Source organism: Podarcis bocagei, assembly GCF_964188305.1.
Source record: "Podarcis bocagei genome assembly, chromosome: 1".
Taxonomy (NCBI): domain Eukaryota; kingdom Metazoa; phylum Chordata; class Lepidosauria; order Squamata; family Lacertidae; genus Podarcis; species Podarcis bocagei.
The window spans coordinates 36218405-36235994 of NC_138125.1; the positions used below are offsets into that span (position 1 = coordinate 36218405).

The 17590-nt window shown below is 40.0% G+C and overlaps 1 protein-coding gene and 1 long non-coding RNA gene across 12 annotated transcripts in view; one reads left to right on the top strand and one right to left on the bottom strand.

The window, feature by feature from the left end:
• Nucleotides 1-17590, bottom strand: part of NPAS3 (neuronal PAS domain protein 3) — a 637639-nt gene that overhangs the window by 191753 nt on the left and 428296 nt on the right. The gene's annotated exons all lie outside the window — the stretch shown is intronic.
• Nucleotides 12150-16917, top strand: LOC308596377. Its single transcript, XR_014012502.1, has 2 exons — nt 12150-12536; nt 16261-16917. It is a non-coding gene; the product is annotated as an uncharacterized lncRNA (long non-coding RNA).

Genomic DNA, 17590 nt, shown 5'->3' on the forward strand with positions numbered 1-17590 from the left:
AACAACAACAACATCATTTATACCCTGCCCATCTGACTGGGTTGCCCCAGTCATTTTGGGTGGCTTCCAACATATATAAGAACATAATAAAACATTAAATCTAAAAAAAAAAACACCTTCCCTATACAGGGCTGCTTTCGGATGTCTTCTAAAGGTTGTATAGTTACTTATCTCCTTGACTTGAGGGTCACATAGCTCCATACTCTCCAACATTTCTCCAATGAAAATAGGAACATCCAAAGGAAAAGCGTGACATTCCAGGATCAAATCAGAAACCTGGATGGCTTCTGTAAATCTGGGACTGTCCCTGGAAAATAGGGACACTTGGGAGGGTATGGAGTTTATACCTAGCTTAAAACCCAGTGTTCTGTATTAGTAAGCAGACTGTTGTACAGTGGTATCTCAGGTTAAGTACTTAATTCGTTCCGGAGGTCTGTTCTTAACCTGAAACTGTTCTTAACCTGAGGTACCACTTTAGCTAATGGGGCCTGCTGCGCTGCCACTGCACGATTTCTGTTCTCATCCTGAAGCAAAGTTCTTAACCCGAGGTACTATTTCTGGGTTAGCGGAGTCTGTAACCTGAAGCGTATGTAACCTGAAGCATATGTAACCCGAGGTACCACTGTACTGGGAAATTCTGAGGCATAATGTTAATCGGAGACCTTATGCAAGTAGCTATAGTAGTAACTACTGAAGCCTATCCTTTTTTTCACAAGGTTCTTGTGATGGCAAAATTGATTTGAGGAGGAAAGTCACATATAACAACCCTGAGCTCCTATTAGGAGGGAGCGAGACAAATGTACAAAATATAGACAGATGAAAGGATATTGTTTTGTCACATTCTGTTGCTTTTATTTCAGTTTTGTTTGTTTCAGATAAAAGGCCCCAGCATATATTTTCTCTTTAGTTTTGGATCTACGTACACTGTCATCCTCAAGTCCTTGGCCAGCCCCCTATGCACTGCTGATCTGACTGATTATTTGTTTAGTGTCATTCAGCACAGTGAGTAGGGCAGGTTTGTTCTGCTGACGACTCTATTATCCATCTGCCACAGGGCATGGTTGCAATATAATTCATTCTTATTTACCCTAAAGCAACAGCAATAGTAGTAACTACAGAATAACTTTTCAGGGGTATGTGATGTTATCAGGAACACAGTGAGATGTAGGAGTTATTATCAGTAAAATCACCACAAAACCCAATATAACTATATAGATGCCAGTAAAACAAATATTTGAATTTCCTATAATTTATTTTAAAAAATTAAGTTAACTGCTTAGTTGTGCTATGTTAATCGCATAGTCTCAGTACTTAAAGCTGTTTTATCTTAATATAGCAAATATTATTTTTAACTGCTTTCTTATCGTGCAATAAAAATAATAAAAATAAAACTGCCAAAGACCTGGCATGCTGCTTTTTGTATTCTTTTGCAAAACAGAATAGAGGATGACAAAGGAGGGAAATTCTTTAGTAGCAATTGTTTTTGTTGCTTTTAATATGCTTAAATAAGTACATGTTATTGTTCCTCTTTTCCGCAATTTAGGCAAACTGAGAGCATGTCTGAAGCGAGGCACAATGTATCAATATTTATTGTTGCTTGGAGTTTACAGACACAGCATACTCTACACACAAATTGCTTCAGCCGTATGAGGGAAACATTTTCTTCCCAAGTCCTACTTTGAGTCACAGGCTCTCAAAGAACTATTTAAATAACACATGCATTTTTATTTTAATAATGTTATTGCTACAGAGCATAGACATCAACTTGAAGCAGATGCTCCAATCCAGCGAGAGATCAGCATGCACTGTTGATGGGGCTGCCAATCTGCATATACAACCCCATCCTCCTTAGCAATACTTGTCCGAGCCCTACTAAATCTACTGGATGTGTAATTTACGATGACTGGGAAGGCACAACAATATCCAGACCATAAGCAATATGTAGCTAGCTGCCCACAAGTACAACTGGTTGGCCCGGACACTGAGGTCCAGCTCAGAGGGCCTTCTGGCGGTTCCCTCCCTGACAGAAGTGAGGTTACAGGGAACCAGGCAGAGGGCCTTCCTGGTAGTGGCTCCCGCCCTGTGGAACGCCCTCCCATCAGATGTCAAGGAAATAAACAACTATCCGACTTGTTTAGGGAAGTTTTTTATGTTTGATGTTTTATCGTGTTTTTAATATTCTGTCGGGAGCCACCCAGAGTGGCTTGGGAAACCCAGCCAGATGGGCGGGGAATAATAATAATAATAATAATAATAATAATAATAATAATAATAATAATTCCCTAACTATGTATGATCAGCGCCATTTTTCTAGAAAAAGAGGTGCCGTAACTCACCATGAACACCTTTCTCATTCTCCCAGAATGGCAATGGCGCCCCCTTGAGAGGTGCCGGAACTGAGTTCCGGTGAGTTACAGCTGAAAAAAGCCCTGCATATGAATTATGTGCACTCAAAAAAATTAAAAATAAATTGTTACTGCTATCTCCCAAGTGCATTTTCCAGGAGACACTAAAGCTAGGTAAATAACAGGGGATTAGATTCAAAGGTTGAATCCCTCCATGAGAGGAGGGTTCTCACTGTTTATGGTCATCCTTCCTGTAATCCGACTCAGGAAGAAGGAGAAGCTAATGCAGACAATGGCCCTGGTTTGCAACCCAGCTAAGAATGAGGAAGGAATGGAAAAACCTTGTTGTTCCTCTCTGAGCTTGCCAGGACAACCACTGGGTTTTTTTCAGGGCACCAGTTTCCATTTACAAGTTCAGTTCAAAATTCAGAAGTGGTTTTCTGAAAGCAGACTGTCACACAGAAACCAACACAATTCAAGCTGTGAGAATTGCAAAATCAATGAAATCAATGGGATTAAACATGGCCAGCTGTGTCTACAATTGTGGCCTGTGTGTATCTGTACATTCCTTTCCCTTCACTCTCTTGTCCATATTATAGCATAACCCATTGGTCAGATATCTTGGATATTTCAAAAGCTGATTACAGTGGGATTCACCTGTTTTAATTACATCGAATGATGTGATGGCCGAATAGTATGTTACTAAAAGACTCTGTGGCCTATCCATGGTTGTTCATGAGAGTGGAACTGCATGGAGAATTATAGCATACAAACAAGCTATTCCTACATGTAGCCACACTTTCCTGGGAATAACTCCGCTAAAACTGGGGTGCTTAAAAGAATCTGCCATCTGACCCATGTCCATAAAAACAAAGTGCAGAAAGAGAAAATAAAACTAGAAGGGGGAAAAATACCAAAGGAACATTTCTTTTATAAAATCTAAAAGCAATAGGGGGGCGTATATATATTAAGGATAATTTTATTCTGTTGCATTTATTACACAGGGAATTTTTATTCTCTGTGGTTGTGGTGTAGAATGGGGGCATGAAGAGAAGAATGGGACACACACATGAAGCTGGCTACCAACAGACCACAACTTTATTAGCTGTGGCTAGTAAGACTGCTTTGCTTTTGAATTCTGGTACTGGAGGAGACTCTTGAGAGTCCCATGGACTGCAAGAAGATCAAACCTATCCATTCTTAAGAAAATCAGCCCTGAGTGCTCACTGGAAGGACAGATCCTGAAGCTGAGGCTCCAATACTTTGGCCACCTCATGAGAAGAGAAGACTCCCTGGAAAAGACCCTGATGTTGGGAAAGATGGAGGGCACAAGGAGAAGGGGACGACAGAGGACGAGATGGTTGGACAGTGTTCTCGAAGCTACCAGCATGAGTTTGACCACACTGTGGGAGGCAGTGGAAGACAGGAGTGCCTGGCGTGCTCTGGTCCATGGGGTCATGAAGAGTCGGACACGACTAAACGACTAAACAACAGTAAGACTGCAGCTTTGACAAACAGGCTGGAACCACTGAAGCAGGCAGGGACATCATGACCAAGATGTTACTATCAACTTGACTTCTGATATGAAACTGACAAAGTTTTTGTCCTCAGATACTAAACTAATCTGGTAGGATGGCTAGTATGCAGTTTTATGGTGGCTTGGCCTGTGTGGCCAACATCCTAAGGACACTTGTGGGGGTGGGATGGGTGCATGGAGTCCACACAAAAGGACCTGTTAGCAAAGAAATGAACAGGAAATGAGGCTTTCTCCTGGATTGGAAATTTATTTATACCCCAGGTGTGGATTGAAGCAATGCCGTCTCCCCTCTGGTCTGTTCCTGTCTGCCATCCTCTAAAATAACCAGGATTTCACTGACTAGCTACAGAGCGTGAAACTACCCCAAAGACCAGGTCCACACATTTAGCACCAATATGTGCCTCTGTAGGAGTGAGAAGGGGTCTTATGTTTCATAATAATAATGTTATGTGCATAGGGCATCAAACACTTGAGTGGACCACATTGAGCCCACAGCTGCCAACCTCATGGCACAAAAATATATATTGTATTTCTACTCCATTTTAAAGAACATGTGGATAAATTTTGCATGCTTGGCATACTAAAGTCATGAAAAGTGCTCGTAATTTATATACGGTATTAACTATTCTAAATGTGATTATCTCTCTCTCTCTGTGACACACATAAATCATCACATTTTAAATTAGCATATATCTATTGACAGACAAACAGACACACACACACACACACACACACACACAAGCAGAAAGGAAGGAAAAGAACAACCATACTATTGCTATTATCCTGGGATCACTACAATTTCTTACTGTTGTAAACGTAATTGATTTTCCCCACCACCCAACCAATAGTACTGTTTGTGTGCTCAGAGTAGATTTGAATGTAATGCTTAAATGCTTCTGTAGCAATTGCAATTTTAATTCACTTTATGACAGTTTAGAGCCTGATTTGGTTGCTATAGTCAAAGAAACTGAAAAAGTACATCACCCTCACTTTTGCCTCAAGAATTACCGTATTTACTCAAGATAACTTCGCCATTGTGAACACAGCCTCAGTACAGTCCACAAATATGGTGTAACTCCATAGAGTAGGCTTGAATTCTTCCCATGTTTTCTGTACTTTGTAAAGCCATTTCCCCTGCTAGCTATAGCTTTAGTTGTTTCAGTATCCTCTTTACAGCACCATGAAAATGGCATAGATTTAGAGAGGGGTAGTTGTGTTATTCTGTGACAGAAAAAAAAATGCATTGTTTCTAGGGCACCTTAAAACACAGTACAGGTTAACAACATATAATAGATTGGATTTATATGGCCAGAGCAATGCAACACCCCATTATACCAGGCTGTGTGAGGTTTAGATTAAACTGAGGTATCCCTCCACTCACCACCGCTGACTGAGCTGGGCTTCTGCCAGCTGTGCAGTTTCCCTGTCAGTGGAAAAACGAAACAAAACGGGTGAGGAGGGGCCCTGAATCCCAAGTCAACGTCACTGCTGTTGGGCAGCCCAATCTTTGGAAACATTGGTTGAGCATGACTGTAGGATCTGGTCCAACTGTCTTGCCCGCCCTTCTGCTGCTGTTGCCATCAGGGGTGGATGCAGAGATTGCTCAGGAGTTCGTTCTTAGTCTCGTGCTTAGAGAACAGCCATCGAAATAAATGGGACTTAAATGGCAGAATGATTCTAAGCCACGATAAGGGAACAGCAGGGCAGAACAGAACAGTGGAACAATTGGGGCACCATAAGCCCCAGTCTTTTTTCCACTTATTTTTTTGCTGGTGCTGCTTCAGGGCCTGAGAATTGGGCCTCTTGTGGAAATAGCCCATGACCCACCTCAGAAGTTCTACAGACTGCTGGTACTGGTAGCTTCCCAGCCTGTGGAGTATGGCAGGGGCTTCTGCAGCAGTCGATCTCTTGCCCCCAGCAGAGGGTCACCGCAACTGTATCCTAAACCCCTCCGAAGGCATGGATGAGAGATTAGCAGGGGTGCCAACTTGAATAAGATATTGTGGGGGCGCAGGTAAGCTCCAACCCGCATAACTGATCACATGATGCACACACACCATTTGAATGGGAATGCCCATCAACTTTGTAATGGCCTGGTCCCTTCAAATATTTTATTGTGGGCTGATACCCCCAGGGCCCCTAGGAGTTAGCTCCTATGGAGATTAGGATTGCACAGTAATGATGATTATTGGCACTATTATCTTAGTCCCATTAAGTTCAGTGGGTAAATTGAAAGCATGCCTAGGTCTGTATGAAAAAAGGGTGAAATGTTTGTAAAACCCTGCTAAAGAGCACAGAAGAATAAAAAAGATAAAAAAATTGTCAACCTCAATGCCTAAATAATGAAATGGGTTCCAAATACTCTCCTTCCTTCTTTGGTCTAGCTCATGTCGCTAAATTGTAATAAGACTACCATATAAACTGTTCTAACCTAATGTCTTAATCCAACACAGAATACCTAAATATACTTTTGTGAATAATGTCTGGTTTATGTTCAACATTCCCCACCCCCCTGCACCATTTCTATTTTATATAGAGAGATTTCTCCCCTTAAACTTAAGGGGGAGAAGTTATTTTATGCTGCCACCACTGCAGGAGCTTTTTAAATGTTTCAAGGAAGTATAGCTTTCATTTAGGTTTGTGCCCTCCAGTCTGTTTATACTGGTCGATACACTTGTCTAAAAAATATAATGGATTAGCACATCATTCAACAAACTAGTCAGAAGGCAGGCTCAAGGCGACAGAGACCAAAAAGTAAATTACAGTCAGTAGTAGGGGCAGGCCATGCCCAAAGCAAGGAAACATCATATCAGTACAAAACCTGCATTCTGGGAGAACGTTCCACCAACTGAAAGGGTTGAAAAATTTACAATGAAATATAATAAAACAATCCGTTCTATGAATTCATGTCTAGCTATAAAAATGTTTCATCTGAAATACATAATGTAAGAAACTTGGTCTTACAACAACACCAGGTTTCCTTCGATACTAGATATTGTCATTTTAGCACATTAGAATTTGCACACATAGGGATTCTTATGCACATGCCATTCAGACATGCCCAAGAAGTGCCACAAAAGGATATTGTTGTTTTATTTTATATAATAACTTATTTCTCTCCTCTCACTATGCTGAATAAAACGGATGGGATAAAATGAAGAGAGCAGTCCTACCTTACATTCACTTGAGGTGGGAAAGAGAGATCTGGTGGAGAAGCAATTGCCACAGCCACTGCCCTACCATTTTGTTGGAGTCAGGGCAAGAGGTGAGGGGACAGCTCCCCCCTCCCTTCTTCACTCCTACTGACTGCAATAAGACTCCACTATGCCAATGTAGTGTTGGGTGATTTCTGTGGTCATGTTAAAGGAATGAAGGGGGTTGGAAGCAGCATTCAAAACTCCCATTGTTCTAGGCGCATTTTGCAACAGGGAATTTTATAAACGCAAGCACTTTCTGAGCTCTGGGTGCAGTACTGTGCCTAAGATTTAAGATTAAAATTGCCACTGTTATTCGGAAGTAAATCCCAACCAAGTTCAACGGGGCTTCCTCCCAAGTAAAACATGCATGGATTGGGGACCTTAAAACGTTTTTCTTTTCTTTTAAACCCAACATGTTTTGTTTAGGTTTTAGTTGCCTTGTTTAATGTACTTTTAATGTATGATGTGCTTTTAATTTGAAATATACTGGCTAATTAGTTATGATGGTTTAAGGAGTGCATGTTAAAGTGTCTCAGCCTCTCACAGGGATGCTGAAAATAAAAATAAATTTTGGAGCCGGATCACTGAAGGACCCTTAAGTCTTAGGTTTGCGAACTGGACACTCGAGGTGGGTGTCTCTCCCATCAGTTGTGTAGACCTTTAACATGTGTTAATTGTGGTGCCAAAAAGATATATTTATATGAAGGAAAGGGGGTGTAGGGAGAATCCAGGGCGTGTCTGCAGAGTGGAAGGAAAGGAGGACCTTTTTCTGCCTCCCCACTTCCAGCCGCTCTCTGAAGTCTGCAGAAGGGGCCTTCTTAAGAATATTAGGGGGGCGGGCAGGGGAAGCATGGCTTCGTTTTTTGAAGACTTCAAATGACGACTAGACCATGGGGAAAATGAACAAGAAGGTTTTGGCTTCAGTTCAATCATTTTCAGCTTTGTATTCTTGTTATAAAAAATGTGTGCCTTGACATTCAGTTGCTGCTTCCATAACGTAGGTTTAAGGTGCCATTTAGCTCCTAGCTTTCATATCTCAGTTTCTAACACTAGTTGGGAGGATCCACATGCACCACCAACATGCACCACTGTTGGACTACTGCCAGTAGAATATATATGTCATCAAATCTTTCTTCCAGTGTCCTGGGGGACCTGCAGTGTGAAATCTGTCCTGCCAGTGGACCTTCCTCTCTGCCAATGGACAAGCACTTATCGACTGCTTCCTAAGGCCTTTTAGCTGCCTTCACTGGAAAGCTAGGATTCTAGTCTAAGGCCACCAGGTGCTGCCTCCCTCCCTCTCCTCCCTATTCCCACAGACATGGAAAGAGGAAGCAGAGACGAAATAGAAGCACACTCTTGCTCACCTGGAGAACAGTGCAACCTGTTGACTGAGAGCAGCAACTGCAGCCCTGAGTAAGGGCCTCTTTTTCCTTGCCACCACCTCAGCTTCCTGCTTTTCGCAATGCCTCTTATAGCCATGGTTGCTTGCTTGTTCTTCCCACCCTTCATTTACCATATCACAAGATTTGATTTGAGGAGGGTGAGGACATTTGCTGCTACTGTGTACTGTTGAGTATTCTGCCAGGGAAAAATCACTGAGTAAGCAACAATTGCAGGGAGAAAGTCAGGTGGGCCAAAGCTCAGAATGAACTCAGGATTGCAAGAGAGAATAATAATAATAATAATAATAATAAAGTTTCCTCTGCTATGTTCAAAGCAAGAGGAAGAACAAGCAAGTCCCTTGCACGGAGAAGATGGAGAAATGCTATTGGATATCAGAAAGAAGAGGGACGCGGGTGGCGCTGTGGTCTAAAACCACTGAGCCTAGGGCTTGCCAATCAGAAGGTCAGCAGTTCGAATCCCTGAGACGGGGTGAACTCCCATTGCTCAGTCCCTGCTCCTGCCCACCTAGCAGTTTGAAAGCATGTCAAAGTGCAAGTAGATAAATAGGTACCACTCCGGCAGGAAGGTAAAAGGCGTTTCTGTGCGCTGCTCTGGTTTTGCCAGAAGCGGCTTAGTCATGCTGGCCACATGACCCGTAAAAACTGTCTGCAGACAAACGTCGGCTCCCTCGGCCAGTAAAGCGAGATGACCAGAGTCGTTCGAGACTGGACTTAACTGTCAGGGGTCCTTTACCTTATCAGAAAGAAGACAGAACTGCTCAACATCTACTTTGCTTCTGTCTTCGCCCAAAATGAAAGCAGTGCCTAACCTGGCGATATCAGAATAAATGATGCAAGGAAAGAGCTGCAGCCCAGTATAGGAAAAGAGGTGGTAAGAGAACACCTAGCTATTTTAAATGAATTCAGATCTCCAGAGCCTGATGCTTTAGTGAAGATTCCTGCATTGCTGGGGGTTGGGCTAGATGACACTTGGGATCATTTCCAAGTCTACAATTCTATGATTTTAATGTATTAAACATGTATTCATAAATTTAGAAGGGATCACACATTTCCATGTCCTTGATAAGTAAGGCTTGTTAAGTTTTTATATAGATAACATTAATATAGATAGATGATAGATAGATAGATGATAGATAGATAGATAGATAGATAGATAGATGATAGAAAGATATAGATGATAGATAGATATATAGCTGATAGCTGATAGATAAACATTAATTAATGTTATTTGAAAGTTTCCCATTTCCTGTAACCAGTTTATCTTCCCGTCAATTATAAACAGAATGGTAGTTTCTTGTCAACATTTGATACTTGGATGTTTAACTAGCACACCTCAGAAGATAAAATACCAATAGATTATAAAGCATGAAACTCCTTTCAGAATGTCTAATCAGCGACATCCTCATTAAAGTTCAAACAATATATCTTTAGCATGAATAAGAAACAAAAGGTTAAGAATGAGGTACCTATGAGAAGGATCTGCTATTGACACAACTGACCTGTGAAAATGTTCTCTTCAAGTTGATATACAACAATTCAGTTCTCTTGCTTTCATATAATTGCTACCTTAAAAGTCCTTCACATCCAAGTGCTAATATAATTGCAGTTCATATTTCAGATAATCCGCCAAAAAGGAAAACTAATTTCAAAATATTTGATCATAAAAGTTGTCCCCAGCTTTTACACACATAATTTAGTCAAATAATATCAGATAATCTTTAGCAGGAAATTGCTAGGAAATCCATCTAAGCAGCATCCATTTGCACTTATATAAATGTACTGAAAGTGTAGGAAGAATTTGACAGCTTGCCATATGTGATTTCATTCCGTAGCCTACCTACTTTACCATCAAAAGTTATATCCTTTGAAGCATTGCCAGAATTACTTTAGCCCAGTAGATATGCTAGATGTGCCCTTTAAAAGCCATATCATTTCCTTTCTACTCTGACTAGTTCAGTGTAGCATCTGCTCAACTAAATTCCTTTGAAGGTTAAAACCAAAAAATAAAATAAAAACCTTCCTGAACTTGTTGTACAGCTTACTAAAGTGGCCAGCACTGGACGAAGGAAGCCCAGGACCAAATTTGGGTTAACTCAGTCTGCAAGAAGAGGAAAAGGCAATTTTCAGTCATCCTGAAACATTATAAGTGCACCAACAGAAAATTAGCGATTGGACGACACTAAAACGGCAGCGTTTTATTTGAAAGAGAAGCCATAAAAATGATGATAATGATGCTTATTTTTATATGATTATTCTCTTATGCTCTTTGTATGTAAATGCTTATGAGCTGTGGCACAGGTGTTGATGTTAATATAAAGGAGGGCAGCAGAAATTGAAAAATTGGGTTTGAGAATTGACAACAATAATGTTGATGAACAAGATCACAGCAATTATATGTGTGTGTTTTGGAAGGGGAAAGGCTATCTAGACGCTCACAAAGAAATGGAAACTATTCATAGCTTTTTGGGAAATGGAAAAAATCAATGGATGCAGTAATGTGTACGAAAAGGCTGTCAATATTATAAGAATAAAAATGTATTTATGAATGTAGAATTATATGCTACATATATTCACAGGAAATACTTGTTCAAATTTACGTTTTACACAAACAACGCATGAATTTGCAGCAATATTTGTTTCCATTTTTTCATGCTCTCTTATTGCGTGTTTGTAATATAATGTTTATAATAAAATATTTTTAAAGAAAGCACAAACATATATTGCTCAAAAATCTGCATTTATTTTTAATTACTTTTTAAAACTACTTGAGTACCTCTCTGTGCATCCTAGATAATAACAGGCTATCACCTCTTACTAAAGTGCTGTTATGACATTTTAGAAGTCTCTTCAGCTCAACCCTTTAAATTCTCTGCATGCTACCAAAGGTTGCAGGCCTGTGTTTTTATTAAACAGCTAAAGAATCTCAGTAATTACGTGATTTACTTTTCTGCTGAAGTGAAAAGGTTTTCAAATATTAAAATGGCACTGTCCTTTCCTTAGTCTCCTGTAACCTACTAATGTCAATTTTAATTAGCGGGTTGTAAAAAGTATGTTTTTATTTCACATAATTTCTTCTGAATTCCATCCATCCTTTTAAATGAACTTGCATATCACCTTCTGGGAAGCTGAAGACTTTCCAGTCTGAAAGGGTTCTTCATGCAGTAATACTAAGCATGTGCACTGTGTCACAACATCTTTAGACAGGCACATTCCAGATGGGTTGTCATGTTAGTCCGTTGCATTAAAATATGGACTCTGCTGGCACCTAAAGACTCACATTTGTTGTGACACAAATTTTTAATGTGAAGACTCACAAACTCGAGTCCAGGGTCTCCTAGGTTTGTAGGAATATATACACAGGGGTACAGTTGAAATATGTGTGTCTGTATGTGGAGGTGGGGCTTCAGTTTTTATAAGATGCGGCCAAGAAAATCCAAGAGATATCAGTAGGTATGTTAAAAAATGATCGTAATAAAATTAATTCATAATAGTCTCTTTTCATAGTCACCACCCTTGATTCTGTAAGCTTTCCCCATTTGTAGCTAATTGGAAAGATTTCTCTCCCATTCCACATGCTTGGCATACCAATACTCCTGTGGCTGGTTATGGGGGAAGCAGTTCACAAAATCACTCCTAACAATTTATCTTGCACCATGAGTTTATTGCAGAAACCAATGTTTTGCAGTGTCACTCCAAATATGACAGCATAGTTGTTTGGACACCAACAGCACTTTCTTATATCTGGCACACACCAGTTCATAGCATTGTTCCTTTTTTCTTTCTGTGAGGTTATTTTTGCATGGTGAGATACATTTCGGTGAGGGGAGTATCTTGTGAACAGCTCCCACAAGTTTTCTGTTCCCTACTAGGCAGTCTCATCTGGTGAACTTCGCAAGTAGGAAAGCCAACTCTCGAGGAATCCAATACCGTTACATGACCAGCCATGATTTCTTCATAAGTAAAAGTGATTTTATCATTGAGGCTGAGTCATAAGCGGTATGATAGAAAACCTTGCTGAAATGAAGAGTGCCTTCAAATTACCTGGGAAGACCATGTAAGTCATTTTGAGCTCAATGGAAGAAAGATAAGATATAAATATAATAAATGATAAAATAAATAATGCGGCAAACAACCTCACAATTAGAAAGCTGGAGGAAGATCGCATGAATTTCCTATAAAGGACAACACTATAATTCTAACGCAGGGGTCCCCAAACAGTGGTCCATAGACCAACAGGTCCACTGTGAAGAACACTTACAATTTGAACTCCACAGAGTTCAAATTGTGATACAGTAAAATAAAATGGAAGAAATAAAAGAAGCAATAAAAATATGATTAAAAACCATATAGTACCCAGCACAGGGCATTACAATTGCTACAGAAAGCAGCAAAATAATAATAATAATAATAATAATAATAATAATAATAATAATAATAATATCATTAAGTGCTCTGCTAAGACCCTCAACAATTTTCAAGTGGTGGTGGTGGGGGATGGAAGCCACTGTTCCAACCTCATGCTAAGACTGCTCAACAGAAGCATATCTATTATCTTTATTTAGGATCCATTAACACCAAGTTCAATAAATTCCCTCTTTGGGGCTATGCAGCTTTGTCCCCTACCCTGCCCCAATAAGAAATAAGTAGAATGTAATTAAAGAGTATTATGTCAGCCACTACATTAACTTTCCTACTGAATGACATCTGTTTTTCAGACTCCAGCAGAAGGAGTTGAGAGGAAAACTTCGTACAGAGAGTCATATGGGGGGGGGGATTCATTATTCTAGGCGTTCTGTTCTCCATCAGCCCCAGGCTTCTAACTAAAAGCTTCAACAAATTCCCTTTGATCTCCATAGTTAGTCCAACCCTTAGGATTGCTGCCTTCCTAGTGCTGATAGTGGGGCTGGAAGGAGACAATGGAAGTTAAGCTCCTGAACTAGTGGGACCACTGGGTTTTGCCACTGACTGTCGGGGACATGGCTAAATCGAACGCCTGGGAAGAGTCTGACTCTGGAGATGAGCCAGAGTCTGACTCTGGAATTGAGAGATTGCAGCCACAAACAGGGCAGGAGTGGTTTAGTCCAGCCCCCCTTTATCGAGAGTTCCCAGACTCGGAGAGATCACAGGCAGAGGGAGAGGAGGAGATAGAAGACATTGAGGGGGTTGCTATGCAACCAGGAGGGAAACAGCGTTCAGAGGAAGTGTTCTTTGAAAGCAGGGGAGGGGAGTTCACCCACCTTCTCCCAGAACCAGAAGAGCTGAAAGGGTTAAGATGCTACAGAAGTGCAAGAGAGGAAGGACTTGAATTTGGCGCCCTACGTATTGCGATGGCGCGGAGACTCAGAATGACCAACTCGTAGCAAAGGGCGGCAGGCTCAGAGCCGTGCTCTGGATGTAATTTGTAAATAAATGAACAACAAAACTGCCAGAGAGTCGTTAATTCTTATCGGGGCTTGCTTGCCTGCCTGAGATCATTACACTGACTGCATGTTATATATCAAAGAGCAAAAAGCCGGGTGTGAGCATGCTCAGTTATGGGATAGGTAGCTTGAGAAGTCTTCTATATTTCTACTGCCTTGCATGTAAGTATGGGATTCTGGTTTGTTTCTACAGAATGCTTCTTTTTGTAGCCATATATTTATATTTATATTTATATTTATATTTATATTTATATTTATATTTATATTTATATTTATATTTATATTTATATTTATATTTATATTTATATTTATATTTATATTTATATTTATATTTATATTTATATTTATAGGACTGTATATTTTACATCTCCCACTGAAGACCAGTTATTCTGTTCTGTGTTAGTCAGAGCCTTCATTGGATTGCATTAATTTGTTTGATCTGTAACTTGGACAGGACAGAGGCGAGGCATGTTCCAGTCTAAGTGATTTGGAATTCATTGCAGAATGATTAATGGTATATTATTTTGTATTAAGTCACTTTTTTTTTAAAATCTGATCCCCTTCTTCTTCCTGATCCCCAAAATATGGAGGTTGGCTAATGAAAGTCACAGTAATGTGTTGTCTCCTGTGTTCAGTCAGGTTCAGAGTTCTGGGCTGCAACCTTTACACAGAAGTAAATCTCACTGCTTCTAATGCAGCTTACTTCCATTTGAATGTCTTGAGACCTATGCATGACTGACACGTAGAACACATTTCCTTGAAATAAACACAGGGACGTACAGATACACATATTTTCCTGAAGAAAATAAGCTGTTAGTAAGATTTCCGTTTCTTCTCTTCCTATTATGGGAAAGTGTAAGAAGCAGGAGGGGGGGAATGTCCTTGCAACACCTTCCTTCTAACATTTCATAGCTGGAATTATTACAGAACAGGAAAATAGTTTCCAGCCATCAAATGGTAACACTGTAAGGCTGTGTTTTATTACTCTAAGAATTTGCACAATTCATTATAACTAGTGACTCCCCTCTGCATAAAGGATTTCAGTGTTTCAGCCTCAATGGCTGGTAAAATATGTTCCAAAGAACAAATAAGGAAGACATGAGTCTCATGTAAAACAATATTCTGGATTCCCTTAGCACCCTCAGTCATACCTATTTCTGTCTATTCTGCAGAACATTTAAAGCAATATTCCAGGCACTATATAAACACACAGAGGGAAAATAAGCAAGGCAATGCGATCAGTCACAAGAAGCTAATTTTGAGTTTACCAATATAAAATAAAATAAAAGTAAAGTTAAACAAGCAACCTGTGTTGTGTTTGCACTGGCTACAAAGTGACAGCCAGTGGATTATTCCACAGATTCCGAATGCTGGGAATTCAGATGGCATTTACTAGCATAACCTTTCAACTCTGAGCACATCAATAGAAGTAGGCAGTGGTTTGAAATATGATTCCTTGCAGATAGCATATCCTCATTCATCTGACTGTGGTGCTCTGTGCTCCACTGCACAAACAGCGGCTCACCCACTTCTGAGAGGACACTAATAAAAAAGGCATCAATTTTCAGCTCTAGTACTACTGTGATCTCTTTATATGTTCGACATCCAACATTAAATTAAAATGCTGTTATAAATCCTACTTTCTGAATCCGGAATGAGTGTTGGGTTTTTGTCACTTGAGACCGCAGCAAATCTTGTCAAAAGCAGGGAAGCACGTCTTGTTCACTCAGAATTAATGTTGTGGATGAAAGAAGGAGGGAAAGTGGGTGACTATGGTGAATTGTAGGTGTCTAAGACAGTGGGTAATGAGCTTTGGGAGGTATCAAAAAAGAGAATAGCATTTGCAGCATCTCTGCAAATGTGACAAGCAGCAAAACAGTACACAGTGATTAACTCTTAAAAGGTAATCTCCACCAAAACCGGACGCTGCATTTGAGTGATTTACAGAGCTGTGCCAAGGTGCGATGGATGACGGATGACCGGTAACTTTGCTTTAGAAGCAAAATGTTTCGGATCACATTACGGACAAAGTGAAGGTTGTTTACAGGTTGCCTATGCGAAATTATGCAGATGTTGATGCTTATGCCTTGTGTCACTTGTACGTCAGTTGCCTTAAAACTGTGGAAGAAAAGGCACCGTTTAATTGGGGGGAGGTGAGAGGGGGTGGCTGATTAAGCAAACAAGTCGAGTGCTGCAGCAACAACAGAATCCTACCTGAGGTACTGTAAGGAATTCTGGGCATAAGAACGAACGAAGGCAGATGGCATATTTCTATTATTCAGAAGACTGTAATATGCTTTGGAGCTTTTCAGCTGTGTCTGATAACCTCTAATGGCAGGTATCTTTTTCTCCTTTAAGATCTGTGCTGAACTATACCGAAGAGACAATAATGGTTTCAGCAAAGATACTGTGTCTGCAGATATATTCTCTTGTTCCATTCATTCATAATTATGAAGAAAAGAAACAAGCCTGCCTTTCTGGGGGAGGGGGAGATAGCGGAGGAGGGTGCCTTGAAGAGTGGTTCGATATCTGGATCGAACAGAGGAACTTTCCCCCCCTTAGGATCCTGCCTGGAGAAACCTTGACATGCACAAAGTCAGAACCTAGACAAAGTTGCCCTGGTGAGAACGATAAGGTCACCCGTGGGATTGCTGAGATTATCTCTGTCAAGCACTTGGACAGCATGCAGTCAAATGATGCATCATGCAGTCATTTTCAGGGGGGGAAATCAATTTCTTCACCAGGTCGCTATTTGCTTTTCAAAGTGCCCTTGTAGGCCTTCCACCACCAAGCATTTATCAATTTAAATGTTGTAAATTGATAATGTGCCACTGTAACTTGTACTGTTTCTGAATTATTTTGATACTTCTCTTTTCTCTGTGGTCCCCCAATCCTTCAGTGCATTTATATTTTAAAAGGGTTTCCCCCTTTCTCTTTTCAGCTAAACGAACAACAAAAACAACACCCCCCAAGCCTAATAAATACTTTAATTTTGTGTTTGTTTGTTGCTGTTAATTTTTTTTAAAAAAAAAAATCTTCCTTGGAGCTATATGACTACAGAGAATCATATTTTATGTTTAATTATATAATGTTTATTTAATGCCTATTCTTAAATGAGGTCAAATGTCTATGAAAAGCTATCAATACTGGTGGATTAATTTAATGAATACTCATTACTCTGGCGTGTGGCGTTCAAATTTACTGTGTTGCAAAAAAAGAAAAAGAAAAAGGCTGTAGTAGGGTTTGTTTGTTTTAGTGCTCTCATTACGAGGCTTTAAAAATATACTAGATAGCTATCTCCATCAAAAAACTGTATTTTAAAATAGGAAATTGGGTTGGAGCACACAAAAAGAATGCAAATGCCAACATTTCCGCGAAAATATATTTTAACCAAATGTAGCATAAAGTAATGCAATAAGCAGATACTAGCCTCAACTTCATTTGCATAAAAAAACAAACAGGTGGGACATAGTTGTCAAAGCTTCAGAAAAGCAAAGGAATTACATAGCAGTTGCAAAGCATCCTTAACCTCCAATGATTTATTGGCCCTTGGCCAAGTTATCAGGGGAATCTAATTCTTCTTTATTATTCAAATAAAGCACATTTGGCACCCTGGTTCCCTTTCAGAATAGCTTCACAAATAGACTGAGCACTGTCATTTATTTGACCTTGTTCTTGTGTGCTGTTG